Below are 24,070 nucleotides of genomic sequence, written 5' to 3' on the forward strand. Positions count from 1 at the left end.
TTGAATAACCAGCAGAGTTTTAAGGACGTACAAATTGGAATGTGACAATTTCAGAGTTCCTCATTCATAAGAAGTCTGTGAGATAGTATCTCAGAAAGATCTCAAGTTTATAGCAAAAATGGTTGTAAGGGTGATTTTTACCACACAATTGCAACTAGGTGCCTCAATCTGCAAGAGACCAGTCCTTGACAGATTACACAACTGGGGCAACAGCAAAGGCAGCAATTGTGTCAATCCTTTATGATTCTTCTCTAGTACCATACTTTTTCTGAGGGACAATTTGCATTATTCCTGGAGAAAATCATAGAGTTTCTACGCATGCATAGTTTCTGCTTTCTGCATGCACACACTCCCTGCACTGCATCTAACCACAGTTCTGTTAAGAATGATTGTGCCGTGTCATATTGTTGCATACGTATTGCATATCCGTGGCATTTATGAAGAGGTACTTTGGTATGGCAGAAAGACAGAAAAGTAGCAATGCGGAAGGCATAACGTGACTGATTGTGCAGTTTGCATTGGGCTTTCTTAATGAGTGAGAGTGAAAGGAGTATTGTAAGAGTGTGCCTCCAGTTTGTATGTAAAGATAAGTTGGGTGCTGTGAGAAAAAGACTCAACCACGAAGGGAGTCGAACCCTCAATCTTCCGATCCGAAGTCAGACGCCTTATCCATTAGGCCACATGGTCACTGACTGCAATACATTTGGGTGTTTAGGGTTAGGTGTATGATTGGTGTGGAACATATCAATTACAGGTGCGCAGGACAGGATCCTATACCGTTCTTCATCTTCTTTCCATCAAAGGAGTTTTTTCAAACAATATCTAGATAATTTCCAAAGTTTCATATCTTATAATGTGCTTTTTTGCCGTTAATCCTCCTTTCTTCTTTTATTGAATACTCTGTTTTATGCTGCAATGGTATTTTTGGATTATTTGAAAAAAGAATGAAACTACTTTGACAGTAGTTCAGACTTCCCATTTCTTGACTTGCTAATTTGCTCCCTGAATTAGCTTATACAAGTGACATGAACAGGGCCTTGACCTAAGCACGTACCTGAAAGCCTGTCACCACCTCTAGAAATAAAATTCACAGCAGCTCAAAACATTCATTTTGAAAGAGAATATTTCAAGTGAGTCCAAGTTTAATTTCAATAAAGAAAGCTGAATAAAATGACACGCTGCACATTTGGGTAACCAGCATGACTCTTTTCAGTGAAGAAGTGGAATGGTTCTGTTGCAATATACTATCACCCTGGCAAGCTGCTACGAGGAAGAGTAAAGAATATGATTAGGTTTCAGCAAAAATGTATTAGTTCAGGGTGTGCACCTCAGATAGACTTAAACTTACAAACCCTGGTCTGTGAAAGTAGTGCCCTATCCATTGCGGCATTGAGGGTAATCTGCAAGACAGAGTTCCAAAATCATCCTTTCATCTCAGTTCATGGCCACATACAGTATTTCTGCAGTCATTCGTTTAACTTTTCTGTCTTTAATTAAACTGACCATTTTAAACCTCCGGCACCCACCACTTCAATCTTACCGTTTTTGTGCTATCATAGGGCCTTGGAACTTTTGGCAAGTGGACAGAAGCAGTCAGAGAACCACATCACAATACATACTCCTTTGCCTGATACCTTTCACAACAAACTGCTCTTGGAAAAAGACGTTAACCGGTCCTTGCTCTCAGACAGACAATGAAAGCCTATCACAACCTCTACGAACATATTTCAATCAAACCAATATATATCATTCAACAATTATGCCTCTGTATCAATATAACTACAACTCGAGACAGAAAGGAATTTAAAAAACAATCTGCCCATTTGAATAACCAGCATAGTTTTAAGGACGTACACATTGGAATGTGACAATTTCAGAGTTCCTCATTCATAAGAAGTCTGTGAGATAGTATCTCAGAAAGATCTGAAGTTTATAGCAAAAATGGTTGTAAGGGTGATTTTTACCACACAATTGCAACTAGGTGCCTCAATCTGAAAGAGACCAGTCCTTGACAGATTACACAACTGGGGCAACAGCAAAGGCAGCAATTGTGTCAATCCTTTATGATTCTTCTAGAGTACTATACTTTTTCTGAGGGACAATTTGCATTATTCCTGGAGAAAATCATAGAGCTTCTACCCATGCATAGTTTCTGCTTTCTGCACGCACACACTCCCTGCACTGAATCTACCCACAGTTCTGTTCAGAATGATTGTGCCATGTCATATTGTTGTATACGTATTGCATATCCAAGGCATTTATGAAGAGGTACTTTGGTATGGCAGAAAGACAGAAAAGTAGCAATGCTGAAGGTATAACATGACTGATTGTGCAGTTTGCATTGGGCTTTCTTAATGAGTGAGAGTGAAATGAGTATTGTAAGAGTGTATTTCCAGTTTGTATGTAAAGATAAGTTGGGTGCTGTGAGAAAAAGACTCAACCATGAAGGGACTCGAACCCTCAATCTTCTGATCCGAAGTCAGACGCATTATCCATTAGGCCATATCGTCATTGACTGCAATATGTTTGGGTGTTTAGGGTTAGGTGGTATGAATGGATGTGGAACATATCAATTACAGGTGCGCAGGACAGGATCCCATACCGTTCTTCATCTTCTTTCCATCAAAGGAGTTTTTTCAAACAATATCTAGATAATTTCCAAAGTTTAATATCTCATGCTGTGCTTTTTTGCCGTTAATCCTCCTTTCTTCTTTTATTGAATACTCAGTTTTATGCTGCAATGGTATTTTTGGATTATTTGAAAAGAGAATGAAACTGCTTTGACAGTAGTTCAGACTTCCCATTTCTTGACTTGCTAATTTGCTCCCTGAATTAGCTTATACAAGTGACAAGAACAGGGCCTTGACCTAAGCACGTATCTGAAAGCCTGTCACCACCTCTAGAAATACAATTCACAGCAGCTCAAAACATTCATTTTGAAAGAGAATATTTCAAGTGAGTCCAAGTTTAATTTCAATAAAGAAAGCTGTATGAAATGACACGCTGCACATTTGGGTAACCAGCATGACTCTTTTCAGTGAAGAAGTGGAATGGTTCTGTTGCAATATACTATCACCCTGGCAAGCTGCTACGAGGAAGAGTAAACAATATGATTAGGTTTCAGCAAAAATGTATTAGTTCAGGGTGTGCACCTCAGATAGACTTAAACTTACACCCCCTGGTCTGTGAGAGTAGTGCCCTATCCATTGCGGCATTGAGGGTAATCTGCAAGACAGAGTTCAAAAATCATCCTTTCATCTCAGTTCATGGCCACATACAGTATTTCTGCAGTCATTCGTTTCACTTTTCTGTCTTTAATTAAACTGACCATTTTAAACCTCCGGCACCCACCACTTCAATCTTACAGTTTTTGTGCTATCATAGGCCTTGGAACTTTTGGCAAGTGGACAGAAGCAGTCAGAGAACCACATAACAATACATACTCCTTTGCCTGATACCTTTCACAACAAACTGCTCTTGGAAAAAGACGTCAACCGGTCCTTGCTCTCAGACAGGCACAGAAAGCCTATCACCACCTCTACGAACATATTTCAATCAAACCAATATATATCATTCAACAATTATGCCTCTGTATCAATATAACTACAACTCGAGACAGAAAGGAATTTAAAAAACAATCTGCCCATTTGAATAACCAGCAGAGTTTTAAGGACGTACAAATTGGAATGTGACAATTTCAGAGTTCCTCATTCATAAGAAGTCTGTGAGATAGTATCTCAGAAAGATCTGAAGTTTATAGCAAAAATGGTTGTAAGGGTGATTTTTACCACACAATTGCAACTAGGTGCCTCAATCTGAAAGAGACCAGTCCTTGACAGATTACACAACTGGGGCAACAGCAAAGGCAGCAATTGTGTCAATCCTTTATGATTCTTCTAGAGTACTATACTTTTTCTGAGGGACAATTTGCATTATTCCTGGAGAAAATCATAGAGCTTCTACCCATGCATAGTTTCTGCTTTCTGCACGCACACACTCCCTGCACTGAATCTACCCACAGTTCTGTTCAGAATGATTGTGCCATGTCATATTGTTGTATACGTATTGCATATCCAAGGCATTTATGAAGAGGTACTTTGGTATGGCAGAAAGACAGAAAAGTAGCAATGCTGAAGGTATAACATGACTGATTGTGCAGTTTGCATTGGGCTTTCTTAATGAGTGAGAGTGAAATGAGTATTGTAAGAGTGTATTTCCAGTTTGTATGTAAAGATAAGTTGGGTGCTGTGAGAAAAAGACTCAACCATGAAGGGACTCGAACCCTCAATCTTCTGATCCGAAGTCAGACGCATTATCCATTAGGCCATATCGTCATTGACTGCAATATGTTTGGGTGTTTAGGGTTAGGTGGTATGAATGGATGTGGAACATATCAATTACAGGTGCGCAGGACAGGATCCCATACCGTTCTTCATCTTCTTTCCATCAAAGGAGTTTTTTCAAACAATATCTAGATAATTTCCAAAGTTTAATATCTCATGCTGTGCTTTTTTGCCGTTAATCCTCCTTTCTTCTTTTATTGAATACTCAGTTTTATGCTGCAATGGTATTTTTGGATTATTTGAAAAGAGAATGAAACTGCTTTGACAGTAGTTCAGACTTCCCATTTCTTGACTTGCTAATTTGCTCCCTGAATTAGCTTATACAAGTGACAAGAACAGGGCCTTGACCTAAGCACGTATCTGAAAGCCTGTCACCACCTCTAGAAATACAATTCACAGCAGCTCAAAACATTCATTTTGAAAGAGAATATTTCAAGTGAGTCCAAGTTTAATTTCAATAAAGAAAGCTGTATGAAATGACACGCTGCACATTTGGGTAACCAGCATGACTCTTTTCAGTGAAGAAGTGGAATGGTTCTGTTGCAATATACTATCACCCTGGCAAGCTGCTACGAGGAAGAGTAAACAATATGATTAGGTTTCAGCAAAAATGTATTAGTTCAGGGTGTGCACCTCAGATAGACTTAAACTTACACCCCCTGGTCTGTGAGAGTAGTGCCCTATCCATTGCGGCATTGAGGGTAATCTGCAAGACAGAGTTCAAAAATCATCCTTTCATCTCAGTTCATGGCCACATACAGTATTTCTGCAGTCATTCGTTTCACTTTTCTGTCTTTAATTAAACTGACCATTTTAAACCTCCGGCACCCACCACTTCAATCTTACAGTTTTTGTGCTATCATAGGCCTTGGAACTTTTGGCAAGTGGACAGAAGCAGTCAGAGAACCACATAACAATACATACTCCTTTGCCTGATACCTTTCACAACAAACTGCTCTTGGAAAAAGACGTCAACCGGTCCTTGCTCTCAGACAGGCACAGAAAGCCTATCACCACCTCTACGAACATATTTCAATCAAACCAATATATATCATTCAACAATTATGCCTCTGTATCAATATAACTACAACTCGAGACAGAAAGGAATTTAAAAAACAATCTGCCCATTTGAATAACCAGCAGAGTTTTAAGGACGTACAAATTGGAATGTGACAATTTCAGAGTTCCTCATTCATAAGAAGTCTGTGAGATAGTATCTCAGAAAGATCTCAAGTTTATAGCAAAAATGGTTGTAAGGGTGATTTTTACCACACAATTGCATCTAGGTGCCTCAATCTGCAAGAGACCAGTCCTTGACAGATTACAAAACTGGGGCAACAGCAAAGGCAGCAATTGTGTCAATCCTTTATGATTCTTCTCTGGTACTATACTTTTTCTGAGGGACAATTTGCATTATTCCTGGAGAAAATCATAGAGCTTCTACCCATGCATAGTTTCTGCTTTCTGCACGCACACACTCCCTGCACTGAATCTAGCCACAGTTCTGTTCGGAATGATTGTGCCATGTCATATTGTTGTATACGTATTGCATATCCGTGGCATTTATGAAGAGGTACTTTGGTATGGCAGAAAGACAGAAAGGTAGCAATGCTGAAGGCATAACCTGACTGATTGTGCAGTTTGCATTGGGCTTTCTTAATGAGTGAGAGTGAAAGGAGTATTGTAAGAGTGTGTTTCCAGTTTGAATGTAAAGATAAGTTGGGTGCTGTGAGAAAAAGACTCAACCATGAAGGGACTCGAACCCTCAATCTTCTGATCTGAAGTCAGACGCCTTATCCATTAGGCCACATGGTCACTGACTCTAATATGTTTGGGTGTTTAGGGTTAGGTGGTATGAATGGATGTGGAACATATCAATTACAGGTGCGCAGGACAGGATCTCATACCGTTCTTCATCTTCTTTCCATCAAAGGAGTTTTTTCAAACAATATCTAGATAATTTCCAAAGTTTCATATCTTATGATGTGCTTTTTTGCCGTTAATCCTCCTTTCTTCTTTTATTGAATACTCTGTTTTATGCTGCAACGGTATTTTTGGATTATTTGAAAAGAGAATGAAACTGCTTTGACAGTAGTTCAGACTTCCCATTTCTTGACTTGCTAATTTGCTCCCTGAATTAGCTTATACAAGTGACATAAACAGGGCCTTGACCTAAGCACGTACCTGAAAGCCTGTCACCACCTCTAGAAATAAAATGCACAGCAGCTCAAAACATTCATTTTGAAAGAGAATATTTCAAGTGAGTCCAAGTTTAATTTCAATAAAGAAAGCTGTATAAAATGACACGCTGCACATTTGGGTAACCAGCATGACTCTTTTCAGTGAAGAAGTGGAATGGTTCTGTTGCAATATACTATCACCCTGGCAAGCTGCTACGAGGAAGAGTAAACAATATGATTAGGTTTCAGCAAAAATGTATTAGTTCAGGGTGTGCACCTCAGATAGACTTAAACTTACACACCCTGGTCTGTGAGAGTAGTGCCCTATCCATTGCGGCATTGAGGGTAATCTGCAAGACAGAGTTCCAAAATCATCCTTTCATCTCAGTTCATGGCCACATACAGTATTTCTGCAGTCATTCGTTTCACTTTTCTGTCTTTAATTAAACTGACCATTTTAAACCTCCGGCACCCACCACTTCAATCTTTCCGTTTTTGTGCTATCAGAGGGCCTTGGAACTTTTGGCAAGTGGACAGAAGCAGTCAGAGAACCACATCACAATACATACTCCTTTGCCTGATACCTTTCACAACAAACTGCTCTTGGAAAAAGACGTTAACCGGTCCTTTCTCTCAGACAGACACAGAAAGCCTATCACCACCTCTACGAACATATTTCAATCAAACCAATATATATCATTCAACAATTATGCCTCTGTATCAATATAACTACAACTCGAGACAGAAAGGAATTTAAAAAACAATCTGCCCATTTGAATAACCAGCATAGTTTTAAGGACGTACAAATTGGAATGTGACAATTTCAGAGTTCCTCATTCATAAGAAGTCTGTGAGATTGTATCTCAGAAAGATCTCAAGTTTATAGCAAAAATGGTTGTAAAGTTGATTTTTACCACACAATTGCAACTAGGTGCCTCAATCTGCAAGAGACCAGTCCTTGAGAGATTACGCAACTGGAGCAACAGCAAAGGCAGCAATTGTGTCAATCCTTTATGATTCTTCTCTAGTACTATACTTTTTATGAGGGACAATTTGCATTATTCCTGGAGAAAATCATAGAGCTTCTACCCATGCATAGTTTCTGATTTCTGCACGCACACACTCCCTGCACTGATTCTACCCACAGTTCTGTTCGGAATGATTGTGCCATGTCATATTGTTGTATACATATTGGATATCCGTAGCATTTATGAAGAGGTACTTTGGTATGGCAGAAAGACAGAAAAGTAGCAATGCTGAAGGTATAACGTGACTGATTGTGCAGTTTGCATTGGGCTTTCTTAATGAGTGAGAGTGAAAGGAGTATTGTAAGAGTGTGTTTCCAGTTTGTATGTAAAGATAAGTTGGGTGCTGTGAGAAAAAGACTCAACCATGAAGGGACTCGAACCCTCAATCTTCTGATCTGAAGTCAGACGCCTTATCCATTAGGCCACATGGTCACTGACTCCAATATGTTTGGGTGTTTAGGGTTAGGTGGTATGAATGGATGTGGAACATATCAATTACAGGTGCGCAGGACAGGATCTCATACCGTTCTTCATCTTCTTTCCATCAAAGGAGTTTTTTCAAACAATATCTAGATAATTTCCAAAGTTTCATATCTTATGATGTGCTTTTTTGCCGTTAATCCTCCTTTCTTCTTTTATTGAATACTCTGTTTTATGCTGCAACGGTATTTTTGGATTATTTGAAAAGAGAATGAAACTGCTTTGACAGTAGTTCAGACTTCCCATTTCTTGACTTGCTAATTTGCTCCCTGAATTAGCTTATACAAGTGACATGAACAGGGCCTTGACCTAAGCACGTACCTGAAAGCCTGTCACCACCTCTAGAAATAAAATTCACAGCAGCTCAAAACATTCATTTTGAAAGAGAATATTTCAAGTGAGTCCAAGTTTAATTTCAATAAAGAAAGCTGTATAAAATGACACGCTGCACATTTGGGTAACCAGCATGACTCTTTTCAGTGAAGAAGTGGAATGGTTCTGTTGCAATATACTATCACCCTGGCAAGCTGCTACGAGGAAGAGTAAACAATATGATTAGGTTTCAGCAAAAATGCATTAGTTCAGGGTGTGCACCTCAGATAGACTTAAACTTACACACCCTGGTCTGTGAGAGTAGTGCCCTATCCATTGCGGCATTGAGGGTAATCTGCAAGACAGAGTTCCAAAATCATCCTTTCATCTCAGTTCATGGCCACATACAGTATTTCTGCAGTCATTCGTTTCACTTTTCTGTCTTTAATTAAACTGACCATTTTAAACCTCCGGCACCCACCACTTCAATCTTACCGTTTTTGTGCTATCATAGGGCCTTGGAACTTTTGGCAAGTGGACAGAAGCAGTCAGAGAACCACATCACAATACATACTCCTTTGCCTGATACCTTTCACAACAAATTGCTCTTGGAAAAAGACGTTAACCGGTCCTTGCTCTCAGACAGACACAGAAAGCCTATCACCACCTCTACGAACATATTTCAATCAAACCAATATATATCATTCAACAATGATGCCTCTGTATCAATATAACTACAACTCGAGACAGAAAGGAATTTAAAAAACAATCTGCCCATTTGAATAACCAGCAGAGTTTTAAGGACGTACAAATTGGAATGTGACAATTTCAGAGTTCCTCATTCATAAGAAGTCTGTGAGATAGTATCTCAGAAAGATCTCAAGTTTATAGCAAAAATGGTTGTAAGGGTGATTTATACCACACAATTGCAACTAGGTGCCTCAATCTGCAAGAGACCAGTCCTTGACAGATTACACAACTGGGGCAACAGCAAAGGCAGCAATTGTGTCAATCCTTTATGATTCTTTTCTAGTACTATACTTTTTCTGAGGGACAATTTGCATTATTCCTGGAGAAAATCATAGAGCTTCTACCCATGCATAGTTTCTGCTTTCTGCACGCACACTCTCCCTGCACTGAATCTACCCACAGTTCTGTTCGGAATGATTGTGCCATGTCATATTGTTGTATATGTATTGCATATCCGTGGCATTTATGAAGAGGTACTTTGGTATGGCAGAAAGACAGAAAAGTAGCAATGCTGAAGGCATAACATGACTGATTGTGCAGTTTGCATTGGGCTTTCTTAATGAGTGAGAGTGAAAGGAGTATTGTAAGAGTGTGTTCCCAGTTTGTATGTAAAGATAAGTTGGGTGCTGTGAGAAAAAGACTCGAACCCTCAATCTTCTGATCCAAAGTCAGACGCCTTATCCATTAGGCCATATGGTCACTGACTGCAATATGTTTGGGTGTTTAGGGTTAGGTGGTATGAATGGATGTGGAACATATCAATTACAGGTGCGCAGGACAGGATCCCATACCGTTCTTCATCTTCTTTCCATCAAAGGAGTTTTTTAAAACAATATCTAGATAATTTCCAAAGTTTCATATCTTATGATGTGCTTTTTTGCCGTTAATCCTCCTTTCTTCTTTTATTGAATACTCTGTTTTATGCTGCAATGGTATTTTTGGAATTTTTGAAAAGAGAATGAAACTGCTTTGACAGTAGTTCAGACTTCCCATTTCTTGACTTGCTAATTTGCTCCCTGAATTAGCTTATACAAGTGACATGAACAGGGCCTTGACCTAAGCACGTACCTGAAAGCCTGTCACCACCTCTAGAAATAAAATTCACAGCAGCTCAAACATTAATTTTGAAAGAGAATATTTCAAGTGAGTCCAAGTTTAATTTCAATAAAGAAAGCTGTATAGAATGACACGCTGCACATTTGGGTAACCAGCATGACTCTTTTCAGTGAAGAAGTGGAATGGTTCTGTTGCAATATACTATCACACTGGCAAGCTGCTACGAGGAAGGGTAAACAATATGATTAGGTTTCAGCAAAAATGTATTAGTTCAGGGTGTGCACCTCAGATAGACTTAAACTTACACACCCTGGTCTGTGAGAGTAGGGCCCTATCCATTGCGGCATTGAGGGTAATCTGCAAGACAGAGTTCCAAAATCATCCTTTCATCTCAGTTCATGGCCACATACAGTATTTCTGCAGTCATTCGTTTCACTTTTCTGTCTTTAATTAAACTGACCATTTTAAACCTCCGGCACCCACCACTTCAATCTTACAGTTTTTGTGCTATCATAGGGCCTTGGAACTTTTGGCAAGTGGACAAAAGCAGTCAGAGAACCACATCACAATACATACTCCTTTGCCTGATACCTTTCACAACAAACTGCTCTTGGAAAAAGACGTTAACCGGTCCTTGCTCTCAGACAGACACAGAAAGCCTATCACCACCTCTACGAACATATTTCAATCAAACCAATATATATCATTCAACAATTATGCCTCTGTATCAATATAACTACAACTCGAGACAGAAAGGAATTTAAAAAACAATCTGCCCATTTGAATAACCAGCAGAGTTTTAAGGACGTACAAATTGGAATGTGACAATTTCAGAGTTCCTCATTCATAAGAAGTCTGTGAGATAGTATCTCAGAAAGATCTCAAGTTAATAGCAAAAATGGTTGTAAGGGTGATTTTTACCACACAATTGCAACTAGGTGCCTCAATCTGCAAGAGACCAGTCCTTGACAGATTACACAACTGGGGCAACAGCAAAGGCAGCAATTGTGTCAATCCTTTATGATTCTTCTCTAGTACTATATTTTTTCTGAGGGACAATTTGCATTATTCCTGGAGAAAATCATAGAGCTTCTACCCATGCATAGTTTCTGCTTTCTGCACGCACACACTCCCTGCACTGAATCAACCCACAGTTCTGTTCGGAATGATTGTGCCATGTCATATTGTTGTATACGTATTGCATATCCGTGGCATTTATGAAGAGGTACTTTGGTATGGCAGAAAGACAGAAAAGTAGCAATGCTGAAGGCATAACGTGACTGATTGTGCAGTTTGCATTGGGCTTTCTTAATGAGAGATAGTGAAAGGAGTATTGTAAGAGTGTATTTCCAGTTTGTATGTAAAGATAAGTTGGGTGCTGTGAGAAAAAGACTCAACCATGAAGGGACTTGAACCCTCAATCTTCTGATGCGAAGTCACACGCCTTACCCATTAGGCCACATGGTCACTGACTGCAATATGTTTGGGTGTTTAGGGTTAGGTGGTATGAATGGATGTGGAACATATCAATTACAGGTGCGCAGGACAGGATCCCATACGGTTTTTCACCTTCTGTCCATCAAAGGAGTTTTTTCAAACAATATCTAGATAATTTCCAAAGTTTCATATCTTATGATGTGCTTTTTTGCCGTTAATCCTCCTTTCTTCTTTTATTGAATACTCTGTTTTATGCTGCAATGGTATTTTTGGATTATTTGAAAAGAGAATGAAACTGCTTCAACAGTAGTTCAGACTTCCCATTTCTTGACTTGCTAATTTGCTCCATGAAATAGCTTATAAAAGTGACATGAACAGGGCCTTGACCTAAGCACGTACCTGAAAGCCTGTCACCACCTCTAGAAATAAAATTCACAGCAGCTCAAAACATTCATTTTGAAAGAGAATATTTCAAGTGAGTCCAAGTTTAATTTCAATAAAGAAAGCTGTATAAAATGACACGCTGCACATTTGGGTAACCAGCATGACTCTTTTCTGTGAAGAAGTGGAATGGTTCTGTTGCAATATACTATCACCCTGGCAAGCTGCAGCGAGGAAGAGTAAACAATATGATTAGGTTTCAGGAAAAATGTATTAGTTCAGGGTGTGCACCTCAGATAGACTTAAACTTACACACCCTGGTCTGTGAGAGTAGTGCCCTATCCATTGCGGCATTGAGGGTAATCTGCAAGACAGAGTTCCAAAATCATCCTTTCATCTCAGTTCATGGCCACATACAGTATTTCTGCAGTCATTCATTTCACTTTTCTGTCTTTAATTAACTGACCATTTTAAACCTCCGGCACCCACCACTTCAATCTTACCGTTTTTGTGCTATCATAGGGCCTTGGAACTTTTGGCAAGTGGACAGAAGCAGTCAGAGAACCACATCACAATACATGCTCCTTTGCCTGATACCTTTCACAACAAACTGCTCTTGGAAAAAGACGTTAACCGGTCCTTGCTCTCAGACAGACACAGAAAGCCTATCACCACCTCTACGAACATATTTCAATCAAACCAATATATATCATTCAACAATTATGCCTCTGTATCAATATAACTACAACTCGAGACAGAAAGGAATTTAAAAAACAATCTACCCATTTGAATAACCAGCATAGTTTTAAGGACGTACATATTGGAATGTGACAATTTCAGAGTTCCTCATTCATAAGAAGTCTGTGAGATAGTATCTCAGAAAGATCTCAAGTTTATAGCAAAAATGGTTGTAAGGGTGATTTTTACCACACAATTGCAACTACAGTAGGTGCCTCAATCTGCAAGAGACCAGTCCTTGACAGATTACACAACTGGGGCAACAGCAAAGGCAGCAATTGTGTCAATCTTTTATGATTCTTCTCTAGTACTATACTTTTTCTGAGGGACAATTTCCATTATTCCTGGAGAAAATCATAGAGTTTCTACGCATGCATAGTTTCTGCTTTCTGCACACACACACTCCCTGCACTGAATCTACCCACAGTTCTGTTAAGAATGATTGTGCCATGTCATATTGTTGTATACGTATTGCATATCCGTGGCATTTATGAAGAGGTACTTTGGTATGGCAGAAAGACAGAAAAGTAGCAATGCTGAAGGCATAACGTGACTGATTGTGCAGTTTGCATTGGGCTTTCTTAATGAGGGAGAGTGAAAGGAGTATTGTAAGAGTGTGTTTCCAGTTTGTATGTAAAGATAAGTTGGGTGCTGTGAGAAAAAGACTCAACCACGAAGGGACTCGAACCCTCAATCTTCCGATCCGAAGTCAGACGCCTTATCTATTAGGCCACAAGGTGACTGTCTGCAATATGTTTGGGTGTTTAGGGTTAGGTGTATGATTGGATGTGGAACATATCCATTACAGGTGCGCAGGACAGGATCCCATACCGTTCTTCATCTTCTTTCCATCAAAGGAGTTTTTTCAAACAATATCTAGGTAATTTCCAAAGTTTCATATCTTATGATGTGCTTTTTTGCCGTTAATCCTCCTTTCTTCTTTTATTAAATACTCTGTTTTATGCTGCAATGGTATTTTTGGATTATTTGAAAAGAGAATGAAACTGCTTTGACAGTAATTCAGACTTGCCATTTCTTGACTTGCTAATTTGCTCCCTGAATTAGCTTATACAAGTGACATGAACAGGGCCTTGACCTAAGCACGTACCTGAAAGCCTGTCACCACCTCTAGAAATAAAATTCACAGCAGCTCAAAACATTCATTTTGAAAGAGAATATTTCAAGTGAGTCCAAGTTTAATTTCAATAAAGAAAGCTGTATAAAATGACACGCTGCACATTTGGGTAACCAGCATGACTATTTTCAGTGAAGAAGTGGAATGGTTCTGTTGCAATATACTATCATCCTGGCAAGCTCCTACGAGGAAGAGTAAACAATATGATTAGGTTTCAGCAAAAATGTATTAGTTCAAGGTGTGCACCTCAGATAGACTTAAACTTACACCCCCTGGTCTGTGAGAGTAGTGCCCTATCCATTGCGGCATTGAGGGTAATCTGCAAGACAGAGTTCCAAAATCATCCTTTCATCTCAGTTCATGGCCACATACAGTATTTCTGCAGTCATTCATTTCACTTTTCTGTCTTTATCTAAACTGACCATTTTAAACCTCCGGCACCCACCACTTCAATCTTACCGTTTTTGTGCTATCATAGGGCCTTGGAACTTTTGGCAAGTGGACAGAAGCAGTCAGAGAACCACATCACAATACATGCTCCTTTGCCTGATACCTTTCACAACAAACTGCTCTTGGAAAAAGACGTTAACCGGTCCTTGCTCTCAGACAGACACAGAACGCCTATCACCACTTCTACAAACATATTTCAATCAAACCAATATATATCATTCAACAATTATGCCTCTGTATCAATATAACTACAACTTGAGACAGAAAGGAATTTAAAAAACAATCTGCCCATTTGAATAACCAGCAGAGTTTTAAGGACGTACACATTGGAATGTGACAATTTCAGAGTTCCTCATTCATAAGAAGTCTGTGAGATAGTATCTCAGAAAGATCTCAAGTTTATAGCAAAAATGGTTGTAAGGGTGATTTTTACCACACAATTGCAACTACAGTAGGTGCCTCAATCTGCAAGAGACCAGTCCTTGACAGATTACACAACTGGGGCAACAGCAAAGGCAGCAATTGTGTCAATCTTTTATGATTCTTCTCTAGTACTATACTTTTTCTGAGGGACAATTTCCATTATTCCTGGAGAAAATCATAGTGTTTCTACGCATGCATAGTTTCTGCTTTCTGCATGCACACACTCCCTGCACTGAATCTACCCACAGTTCTGTTCGGAATGATTCTGCCATGTCATATTGTTGTATACGTATTGCATATCCGTGGCATTTATGAAGAGGTACTTTGGTATGGCAGAAAGACAGAAAAGTAGCAATGCTGAAGGCATAACGTGACTGATTGTGCAGTTTGCATTGGGCTTTCTTAATGAGGGCGAGTGAAAGGAGTATTGTAAGAGTGTGTTTCCAGTTTGTATGTAAAGATAAGTTGGGTGCTTTGAGAAAAAGACTCAACCATGAAGGGAATCGAACCCTCAATCTTCTGATCCGAAGTCAGACACCTTATCCATTAGGCCACATGGTCACTGACTGCATCATGTTTGGGTGTTTAGGGTTAGGTGGTATGAATGGATGTGGAACATATCAATTACAGGTGCGCAGGACAGGATCCCATACCGTTCTTCATCTTCTTTCCATCAAAGGAGTTTTTTCAAACAATATCTAGATAATTTCCAAAGTTTCATATCTTATGATGTGCTTTTTTGCCGTTAATCCTCCTTTCTTCTTTTATTGAATACTCTGTTTTATGCTGCAATGGTATTTTTGGATTATTTGAAAAGAGAATGAAACTGCTTTGACAGTAGTTCAGACTTCCCATTTCTTGATTTGCTAATTTGCTCCCTGAATTAGCTTATACAAGTGACGTGAACAGGGCCTTGACCTAAGCACGTACCTGAAAGCCTGTCACCACCTCTAGAAATAAAATTCACAGCAGCTCAAACATTCATTTTGAAAGAGAATATTTCAAGTGAGTCCAAGTTTAATTTCAATAAAGAAAGCTGTATAAAATGACACGCTGCACATTTGGGTAACCAGCATGACTCTTTTCAGTGAAGAAGTGGAATGGTTCTGTTGCAATATACTATCACCCTGGCAAGCTGCTACGAGGAAGAGTAAACAATATGATTAGGTTTCAGCAAAAATATATTAGTTCAGGGTGTGCACCTCAGATAGACTTAAACTTACACACCCTGGTCTGTGAGAGTAGTGCCCTATCCATTGCGGCATTGAGGGTAATCTGCAAGACTGAGTTCCAAAATCATCCTTTCATCTCAGTTCATGACCACATACAGTATTTCTGCAGTCATTCGTTTCACTTTTCTGTCTTTAATTAAACTGACCATTTTAAACCTCCGGCACCCACCACTTCAATCTTACAGTTTTTGTGCTATCATAGGGCCTTGGAACTTTTGGCAAGTGGACAGAAGCAGTCAGAGAACCACATCACAATACATACTCCTTTGCCTGATACCTTTCACAACAAACTGCTCTTGGAAAAAGACGTTAACCGGTCCTTGCTCTCAGACAGACACAGAAAGCCTATCACCACCTCTACGAACATATTTCAATCAAACCAATATATATCATTCAACAATTATGCCTCTGTATCAATATAACTACAACTCGAGACAGAAAGGAATTTAAAAAACAATCTGCCCATTTGAATAACCAGCAGAGTTTTAAGGACGTACAAATTGGAATGTGACAATTTCAGAGTTCCTCATTCATAAGAAGTCTGTGAGATAGTATCTCAGAAAGATCTCAAGTTTATAGCAAAAATGGTTGTAAGGGTGATTTTTACCACACAATTGCAACTAGGTGCCTCAATCTGCAAGAGACCAGTCCTTGACAGATTACACAACTGGGGCAACAGCAAAGGCAGCAATTGTGTCAATCCTTTATGATTCTTCTCTAGTACTATACTTTTTCTGAGGGACAATTTGCATTATTCCTGGAGAAAATCATAGAGCTTCTACCCATGCATAGTTTCTGCTTTCTGCACGCACACACTCCCTGCACTGAATCTACCCACAGTTCTGTTCGGAATGATTGTGCCACGTCATATTGTTGTATACGTATTGCATATCCGTGGCATTTATGAAGAGGTACTTTGGTATGGCAGAAAGACAGAAAAGTAGCAATGCTGAAGGCATAACGTGACTGATTGTGCAGTTTGCATTGGGCTTTCTTAATGAGAGATAGTGAAAGGAGTATTGTAAGAGTGTATTTCCAGTTTGTATGTAAAGATAAGTTGGGTGCTGTGAGAAAAAGACTCAACCATGAAGGGACTTGAACCCTCAATCTTCTGATGCGAAGTCACACGCCTTACCCATTAGGCCACATGGTCATTGACTGCAATATGTTTGGGTGTTTAGGGTTAGGTGGTATGAATGGATGTGGAACATATCAATTACAGGTGCGCAGGACAGGATCCCATACGGTTTTTCACCTTCTGTCCATCAAAGGAGTTTTTTCAAACAATATCTAGATAATTTCCAAAGTTTCATATCTTATGATGTGCTTTTTTGCCGTTAATCCTCCTTTCTTCTTTTATTGAATACTCTGTTTTATGCTGCAATGGTATTTTTGGATTATTTGAAAAGAGAATGAAACTGCTTCAACAGTAGTTCAGACTTCCCATTTCTTGACTTGCTAATTTGCTCCATGAAATAGCTTATAAAAGTGACATGAACAGGGCCTTGACCTAAGCACGTACCTGAAAGCCTGTCACCACCTCTAGAAATAAAATTCACAGCAGCTCAAAACATTCATTTTGAAAGAGAATATTTCAAGTGAGTCCAAGTTTAATTTCAATAAAGAAAGCTGTATAAAATGACACGCTGCACATTTGGGTAACCAGCATGACTCTTTTCAGTGAAGAAGTGGAATGGTTCTGTTGCAATATACTATCACCCTGGCAAGCTGCAGCGAGGAAGAGTAAACAATATGATTAGGTTTCAGGAAAAATGTATTAGTTCAGGGTGTGCACCTCAGATAGACTTAAACTTACACACCCTGGTCTGTGAGAGTAGTGCCCTATCCATTGCGGCATTGAGGGTAATCTGCAAGACAGAGTTCCAAAATCATCCTTTCATCTCAGTTCATGGCCACATACAGTATTTCTGCAGTCATTCATTTCACTTTTCTGTCTTTAATTAACTGACCATTTTAAACCTCCGGCACCCACCACTTCAATCTTACCGTTTTTGTGCTATCATAGGGCCTTGGAACTTTTGGCAAGTGGACAGAAGCAGTCAGAGAACCACATCACAATACATGCTCCTTTGCCTGATACCTTTCACAACAAACTGCTCTTGGAAAAAGACGTTAACCGGTCCTTGCTCTCAGACAGACACAGAAAGCCTATCACCACCTCTACGAACATATTTCAATCAAACCAATATATATCATTCAACAATTATGCCTTTGTATCAATATAACTACAACTAGAGACAGAAAGGAATTTAAAAAACAATATGCCCATTTGAATAACCAGCAGAGTTTTAAGGACGTACAAATTGGAATGTGACAATTTCAGAGTTCCTCATTCATAAGAAGTCTGTGAGATAGTATCTCAGGAAGATCTCAAGATTATAGCAAAAATTGTTGTAAGGGTGATTTATACCACACAATTGCAACTAGGTGCCTCAATCTGCAAGAGACCAGTCCTTGACAGATTACACAATTTGGGCAACAGCAAAGGCTGCAATTGTGTCAATCCTTTATAATTCTTCTCCAGTACTATATTTTTTCTGAGGGACAATTAGCATTATTCCTGGAAAAAATCATAGAGCTTCTACGCATGCATAGTTTCTGCTATCTGCACGCACACACTTCCTGCACTGCATCTACCCACAGTTCTGTTAAGAATGATTGTGCCATGTCATATTGTTGCATACGTATTGCATATCCATGGCATTTATGAAGAGGTACTTTGGTATGGCAGAAAGACAGAAAAGTAGCAATGCTGAAGGCATAACGTGACTGATTGTGCAGTTTGCATTGGGCTTTCTTAATGAGTGAGAGTGAAAGGAGTATTGTAAGAGTGTGTTTCCAGTTTGTATGTAAAGATAAGTTGGGTGCTGTGAGAAAAAGATTCAACCATGAAGGGACTCGAACCCTCAATCTTCTGATCCAAAGTCAGACGTCTTATCCATTAGGCCACATGATCACTGACTGTAATATGTTTGGGTGTTTAGGGTTAGGTGGTATGATTGGATGTGAAACATATCAATTACAGGTGCGCAGGACAGGATCCCATACCATTCTTCATCTTCCCTCCATCAAAGGAGTTTTTTCAAACAATATCCAGATAATTTCCAAAGTTTCATATCTTATGATGTGCTTTTTTGCCGTTAATCCTCCTTTCTTCTTTTATTGAATACTCTGTTTTATGCTGCAATGGTATTTTTGGATTATTTGAAAAGAGAATGAAACTGCTTTGACAGTAGTTCAGACTTCCCATTTCTTGACTTGCTAATTTGCTCCCTGAATTAGCTTATACAAGTGACATGAACAGGGCCTTGACCTAAGCACGTACCGGAAAGCCTGTCACCACCTCTAGAAATAAAATTCACAGCAGCTCAAAACATTCATTTTGAAAGAGAATATTTCAAGTGAGTCCAAGTTTAATTTCAATAAAGAAAGCTGTATAAAATGACACGCTGCACATTTGGGTAACCAGCATGACTCTTTTCAGTGAAGAAGTGGAATGGTTCTGTTGCAATATACTATCACCCTGGCAAGCTGCTACGAGGAAGAGTAAACAATATGATTAGGTTTCAGCAAAAATGTATTAGTTCAGGGTGCGCACCTCAGATAGACTTAAACTTACACACCCTGGTCTGTGAGAGTAGTGCCCTATCCATTGCGGCATTGAGGGTAATCTGCAAGACAGAGTTCCAAAATCATCCTTTCATCTCAGTTCATGGCCACATACAGTATTTCTGAAGTCATTCGTTTCACTTTTCTGTCTTTAATTAAACTGACCATTTTAAACCTCTGGCACCCACCACTTCAATCTTACCGTTTTTGTGCTATCATAGGGCCTTGGAACTTTTGGCAAGTGGACAGAAGCAGTCAGAGAACCACATCACAATACATACTCCTTTGCCTGATACCTTTCACAACAAACTGCTCTTGGAAAAAGACGTTAACCGGTCCTTGCTCTCAGACAGACACAGAAAGCCTATCACCACCTCTACGAACATATTTCAATCAAACCAATATATATCATTCAACAATTATGCCTTTGTATCAATATAACTACAACTCGAGACAGAAAGGAATTTAAAAAACAATCTGCCCATTTGAATAACCAGCAGAGTTTTAAGGACGTACAAATTGGAATGTGACAATTTCAGAGTTCCTCATTCATAAGAAGTCTTTGAGATAGTATCTCAGAAAGATCTCAAGTTTATAGCAAAAATGGTTGTAAGGGTGATTTATACCACACAATTGCAACTAGGTGCCTCAATCTGCAAGAGACCAGTCCTTGACAGATTACAAAATTGGGGCAACAGCAAAGGCAGCAATTGTGTCAATCCTTTATGATTCTTCTCCAGTACTATATTTTTTCTGAGGGACAATTTGCATTATTCCTGGAGAAAATCATAGAGTTTCTACGCATGCATAGTTTCTGCTTTCTGCACGCACACACTCCCTGCACTGCATCTAACCACAGTTCTGTTAAGAATGATTGTGCTGTGTCATATTGTTGCATACGTATTCCATATCCATGGCATTTATGAAGAGGTACTTTGGTATGGCAGAAAGACAGAAAAGTAGCAATGCTGAAGGCATAACGTGACTGATTGTGCAGTTTGCATTGGGCTTTCTTAATGAGTGAGAGTGAAAGGAGTATTGTAAGAGTGTGTTTCCAGTTTGTATGTAAAGATAAGTTGGGTGCTGTGAGAAAAAGACTCAACCATGAAGGGACTCGAACCCTCAACCTTCTGATCCAAAGTCAGACGCCTTATCCATTAGGCCACATGGTCACTGACTATAATATGTTTGGGTGTTTAGGGTTAGGTGGTATGAATGGATGTGGAACATATCAATAACAGGTGCGCAGGACAGGATCCCATACCGTTCTTCATCTTCTTTCCATCAAAGGAGTTTTTTCAAACAATATCTAGATAATTTCCAAAGTTTCATATCTTATGATGTGCTTTTTTGCCGTTAATCCTCCTTTCTTCTTTTATTGAATACTCTGTTTTATGCTGCAATGGTATTTTTGGATTATTTGAAAAGAGAATGAAACTGCTTTGACAGTAGTTCAGACTTCCCATTTCTTGACTTGCTAATTTGCTCCCTGAATTAGCTTATACAAGTGACATGAACAGGGCCTTGACCGAAGCACGTACCTGAAAGCCTGTCACCACCTCACAGCACAATTCACAGCAGCTCAAAACATTCATTTTGAAAGAGAATATTTCAAGTGAGTCCAAGTTTAATTTCAATAAAGAAAGCTGTATAAAATGACACGCTGCACATTTGGGTAACCAGCATGACTCTTTTCAGTGAAGAAGTGGAATGGTTCTGTTGCAATATACTATCACCCTGGCAAGCTGCTACGAGGAAGAGTAAACAATATGATTAGGTTTCAGCAAAAATGTATTAGTTCAGGGTGTGCACCTCAGATAGACTTAAACTTACACACCCTGGTCTGTGAGAGTAGTGCCCTATCCATTGCGGCATTGAGGGTAATGTGCAAGACAGAGTTCCAAAATCATCCTTTCATCTCAGTTCATGGCCACATACAGGCCCATATTTATACTTTTTGACGCTAAACTGCGCTAACGCAGTTTAGCGTCAAAAAATTTAGCGCCGTCTAACGCCATTCTGAAGCGCCATGTGGGCGCTGTATTTATGGAATGGCGTTAGCCGGCGCTAGCAGACCGGCGCTGCCTGGTGTGCGTGGAAAAAAAACACGTAGTCCAGGCAGCGCCGGCGTAGGGGGAAAATAGCGTTAGGGCGTCTTACAATGGGGCAAGTCAGGTTGAGGCAAAAAAATGGCCTCAACCCGATTTGCGCCATTTTTTTCGACGCCCAGACGCCATTTAAATGACTCCTGTCTTAATAAAGACAGGAGTCATGCCCCCTTGCCCAATGGCCATGCCCAGGGGACTTATGTCCCCTGGGCATGGTCATTGGGCATAGTGGCATGTAGAGGGGCACAAATAAGGCCCCCCTATGCCACCCAAAAAAAATTTAAAATATAAAAAATTATACTTACCTGAACTTACCTGAATGTCCCTGGGGTGGGTCCCTCCATCCTTGGGTGTCCTCCTGGGGTGGGCAGGGGTGGCAGGGGGGGGTCCCTGGGGGCAGGGGAGGGCACCTGTGGGCTCATTTTGAGCCCACAGGCCCCTTAACGCCTACCCTGACCCAGACGTTAAATAGTGGTGCAAATGCAGGGTTTTTTGACCCGCCAACTCCCGGGCGTGATTTTTGCCCGGGAGTATAAATACGACGCATTTGCGTCGCCGTCATTTTTTTAGACGGGAACGCCTTCCTTGCATCTCATTAACGCAAGGAAGGCGTTCACGCAAAAAAATGACGCTATTTGCCCATACTTTGGCGCTAGACGCGTCTAACGCCAAAGTATAAATATGGCGTTAGTTTTGCGCCGAATTTGCGTCGAAAAAAACGACGCTAATTCGGCGCAAACGGAGTATAAATACGGGCCACAGTATTTCTGCAGTCATTCGTTTCACTTTTCTGTCTTTAATTAAACTGACCATTTTAAACCTCCGGCACCCACCACTTCAATCTTACCGTTTTTGTGCTATCATAGGGCCTTGGAACTTTTGGCAAGTGGACAGAAGCAGTCAGAGAACCACATCACAATACATACTCCTTTGCCTGATACCTTTCACAACAAACTGCTCTTGGAAAAAGACGTTAACCGGTCCTTGCTCTCAGACAGACACAGAAAGCCTATCACCACCTCTACGAACATATTTCAATCAAACCAATATATATAATTCAACAATTATGCCTCTGTATCAATATAACTACAACTCGAGACAGAAAGGAATTAAAAAAACAGTCTGCCCATTTGAATAACCAGCAGAGTTTTAAGGACGTACAAATTGGAATGTGACAATTTCAAAGTTCCTCATTCATAAGAAGTCTGTGAGATAGTATCTCAGAAAGATCTCAAGTTTATAGCAAAAATGGTTGTAAGGGTGATTTATACCACACAATTGCAACTAGGTGCCTCAATCTGCAAGAGACCAGTCCTTGACAGATTACACAATTGGGGCAACAGCAAAGGCAGCAATTGTGTCAATCCTTTATGATTCTTCTCCAGTACTATATTTTTTCTGAGGGATAATTTGCATTATTCCTGGAGAAAATCATAGAGTTTCTACGCATGCATAGTTTCTGCTTTCTGCACGCACACACTCCCTGCACTGCATCTACCCACAGTTCTGTTAAGAATGATTGTGCCGTGTCATATTGTTGCATACGTATTGCATATCCGTGGCATTTATGAAGAGGTACTTTGGTATGGCAGAAAGACAGAAAAGTAGCAATGCTGAAGGCATAACGTGACTGATTGTGCAGTTTGTATTGGGCTTTCTTAATGAGTGAGAGTGAAAGGAGTATTGTAAGAGTGTGCCTCCAGGTTGTATGTAAAGATAAGTTGGGTGCTGTGAGAAAAAGACTCAACCACGAAGGGACTCGAACCCTCAATTTTCTGATCCGAAGTCAGATGCCTTATCCATTGGGCCACATGGTCACTGACTGCAAAATGTTTGGGTGGTTAGGGTTAGGTGTATGATTGGATGTGGAACATATCAATTACAGGTGCGCAGGACAGGATCCCATACCATTCTTCATCTTCCCTCCATCAAAGGAGTTTTTTCAAACAATATCCAGATAATTTCCAAAGTTTCATATCTTATGCTGTGCTTTTTTGCCGTTAATCCTCCTTTCTTCTTTTATTGAATACTCTGTTTTATGCTGCAATGGTATTTTTGGATTATTTGAAAAGAGAATGAAACTGCTTTGACAGTAGCTCAGACTTCCCATTTCTTGACTTGCTAATTTGCTCCCTGAATTCGCCTATACAAGTGACATGAACAGGGCCTTGACCTAAGCACGTACCTGAAAGCCTGTCACCACCTCTAGAAATAAAATTCACAGCAGCTCAAAACATTCATTTTGAAAGAGAATATTTTAAGTGAGTCCAAGTTTAATTTCAATAAAGAAAGCTGTATAAAATGACACGCTGCACATTTGGGTAACCAGCATGACTCTTTTCAGTGAAGAAGTGGAATGGTTCTGTTGCAATATACTATCACCCTGG

The 24,070-nt window shown here is 39.8% G+C and overlaps 4 non-coding genes across 4 annotated transcripts; all 4 read right to left on the minus strand.

The window, feature by feature from the left end:
* Window positions 1-614: 614 nt before the first annotated feature.
* On the minus strand, window positions 615-687 carry TRNAR-UCG (transfer RNA arginine (anticodon UCG)). The gene has a single exon. It is a non-coding gene; the product is annotated as a tRNA-Arg (tRNA).
* A 14,514-nt stretch (window positions 688-15,201) lies between these two features.
* Window positions 15,202-15,274, minus strand: TRNAR-UCG (transfer RNA arginine (anticodon UCG)). The gene has a single exon. It is a non-coding gene; the product is annotated as a tRNA-Arg (tRNA).
* A 5,400-nt stretch (window positions 15,275-20,674) lies between these two features.
* TRNAQ-UUG (transfer RNA glutamine (anticodon UUG)) lies at window positions 20,675-20,747 on the minus strand. The gene has a single exon. It is a non-coding gene; the product is annotated as a tRNA-Gln (tRNA).
* A 2,680-nt stretch (window positions 20,748-23,427) lies between these two features.
* Window positions 23,428-23,500, minus strand: TRNAR-UCG (transfer RNA arginine (anticodon UCG)). Its single transcript has one exon. It is a non-coding gene; the product is annotated as a tRNA-Arg (tRNA).
* Window positions 23,501-24,070: the final 570 nt, after the last annotated feature.

The sequence above is a fragment of the Pleurodeles waltl genome, chromosome 4_1 (assembly GCF_031143425.1).
Source record: "Pleurodeles waltl isolate 20211129_DDA chromosome 4_1, aPleWal1.hap1.20221129, whole genome shotgun sequence".
NCBI classification, from domain to species: domain Eukaryota; kingdom Metazoa; phylum Chordata; class Amphibia; order Caudata; family Salamandridae; genus Pleurodeles; species Pleurodeles waltl.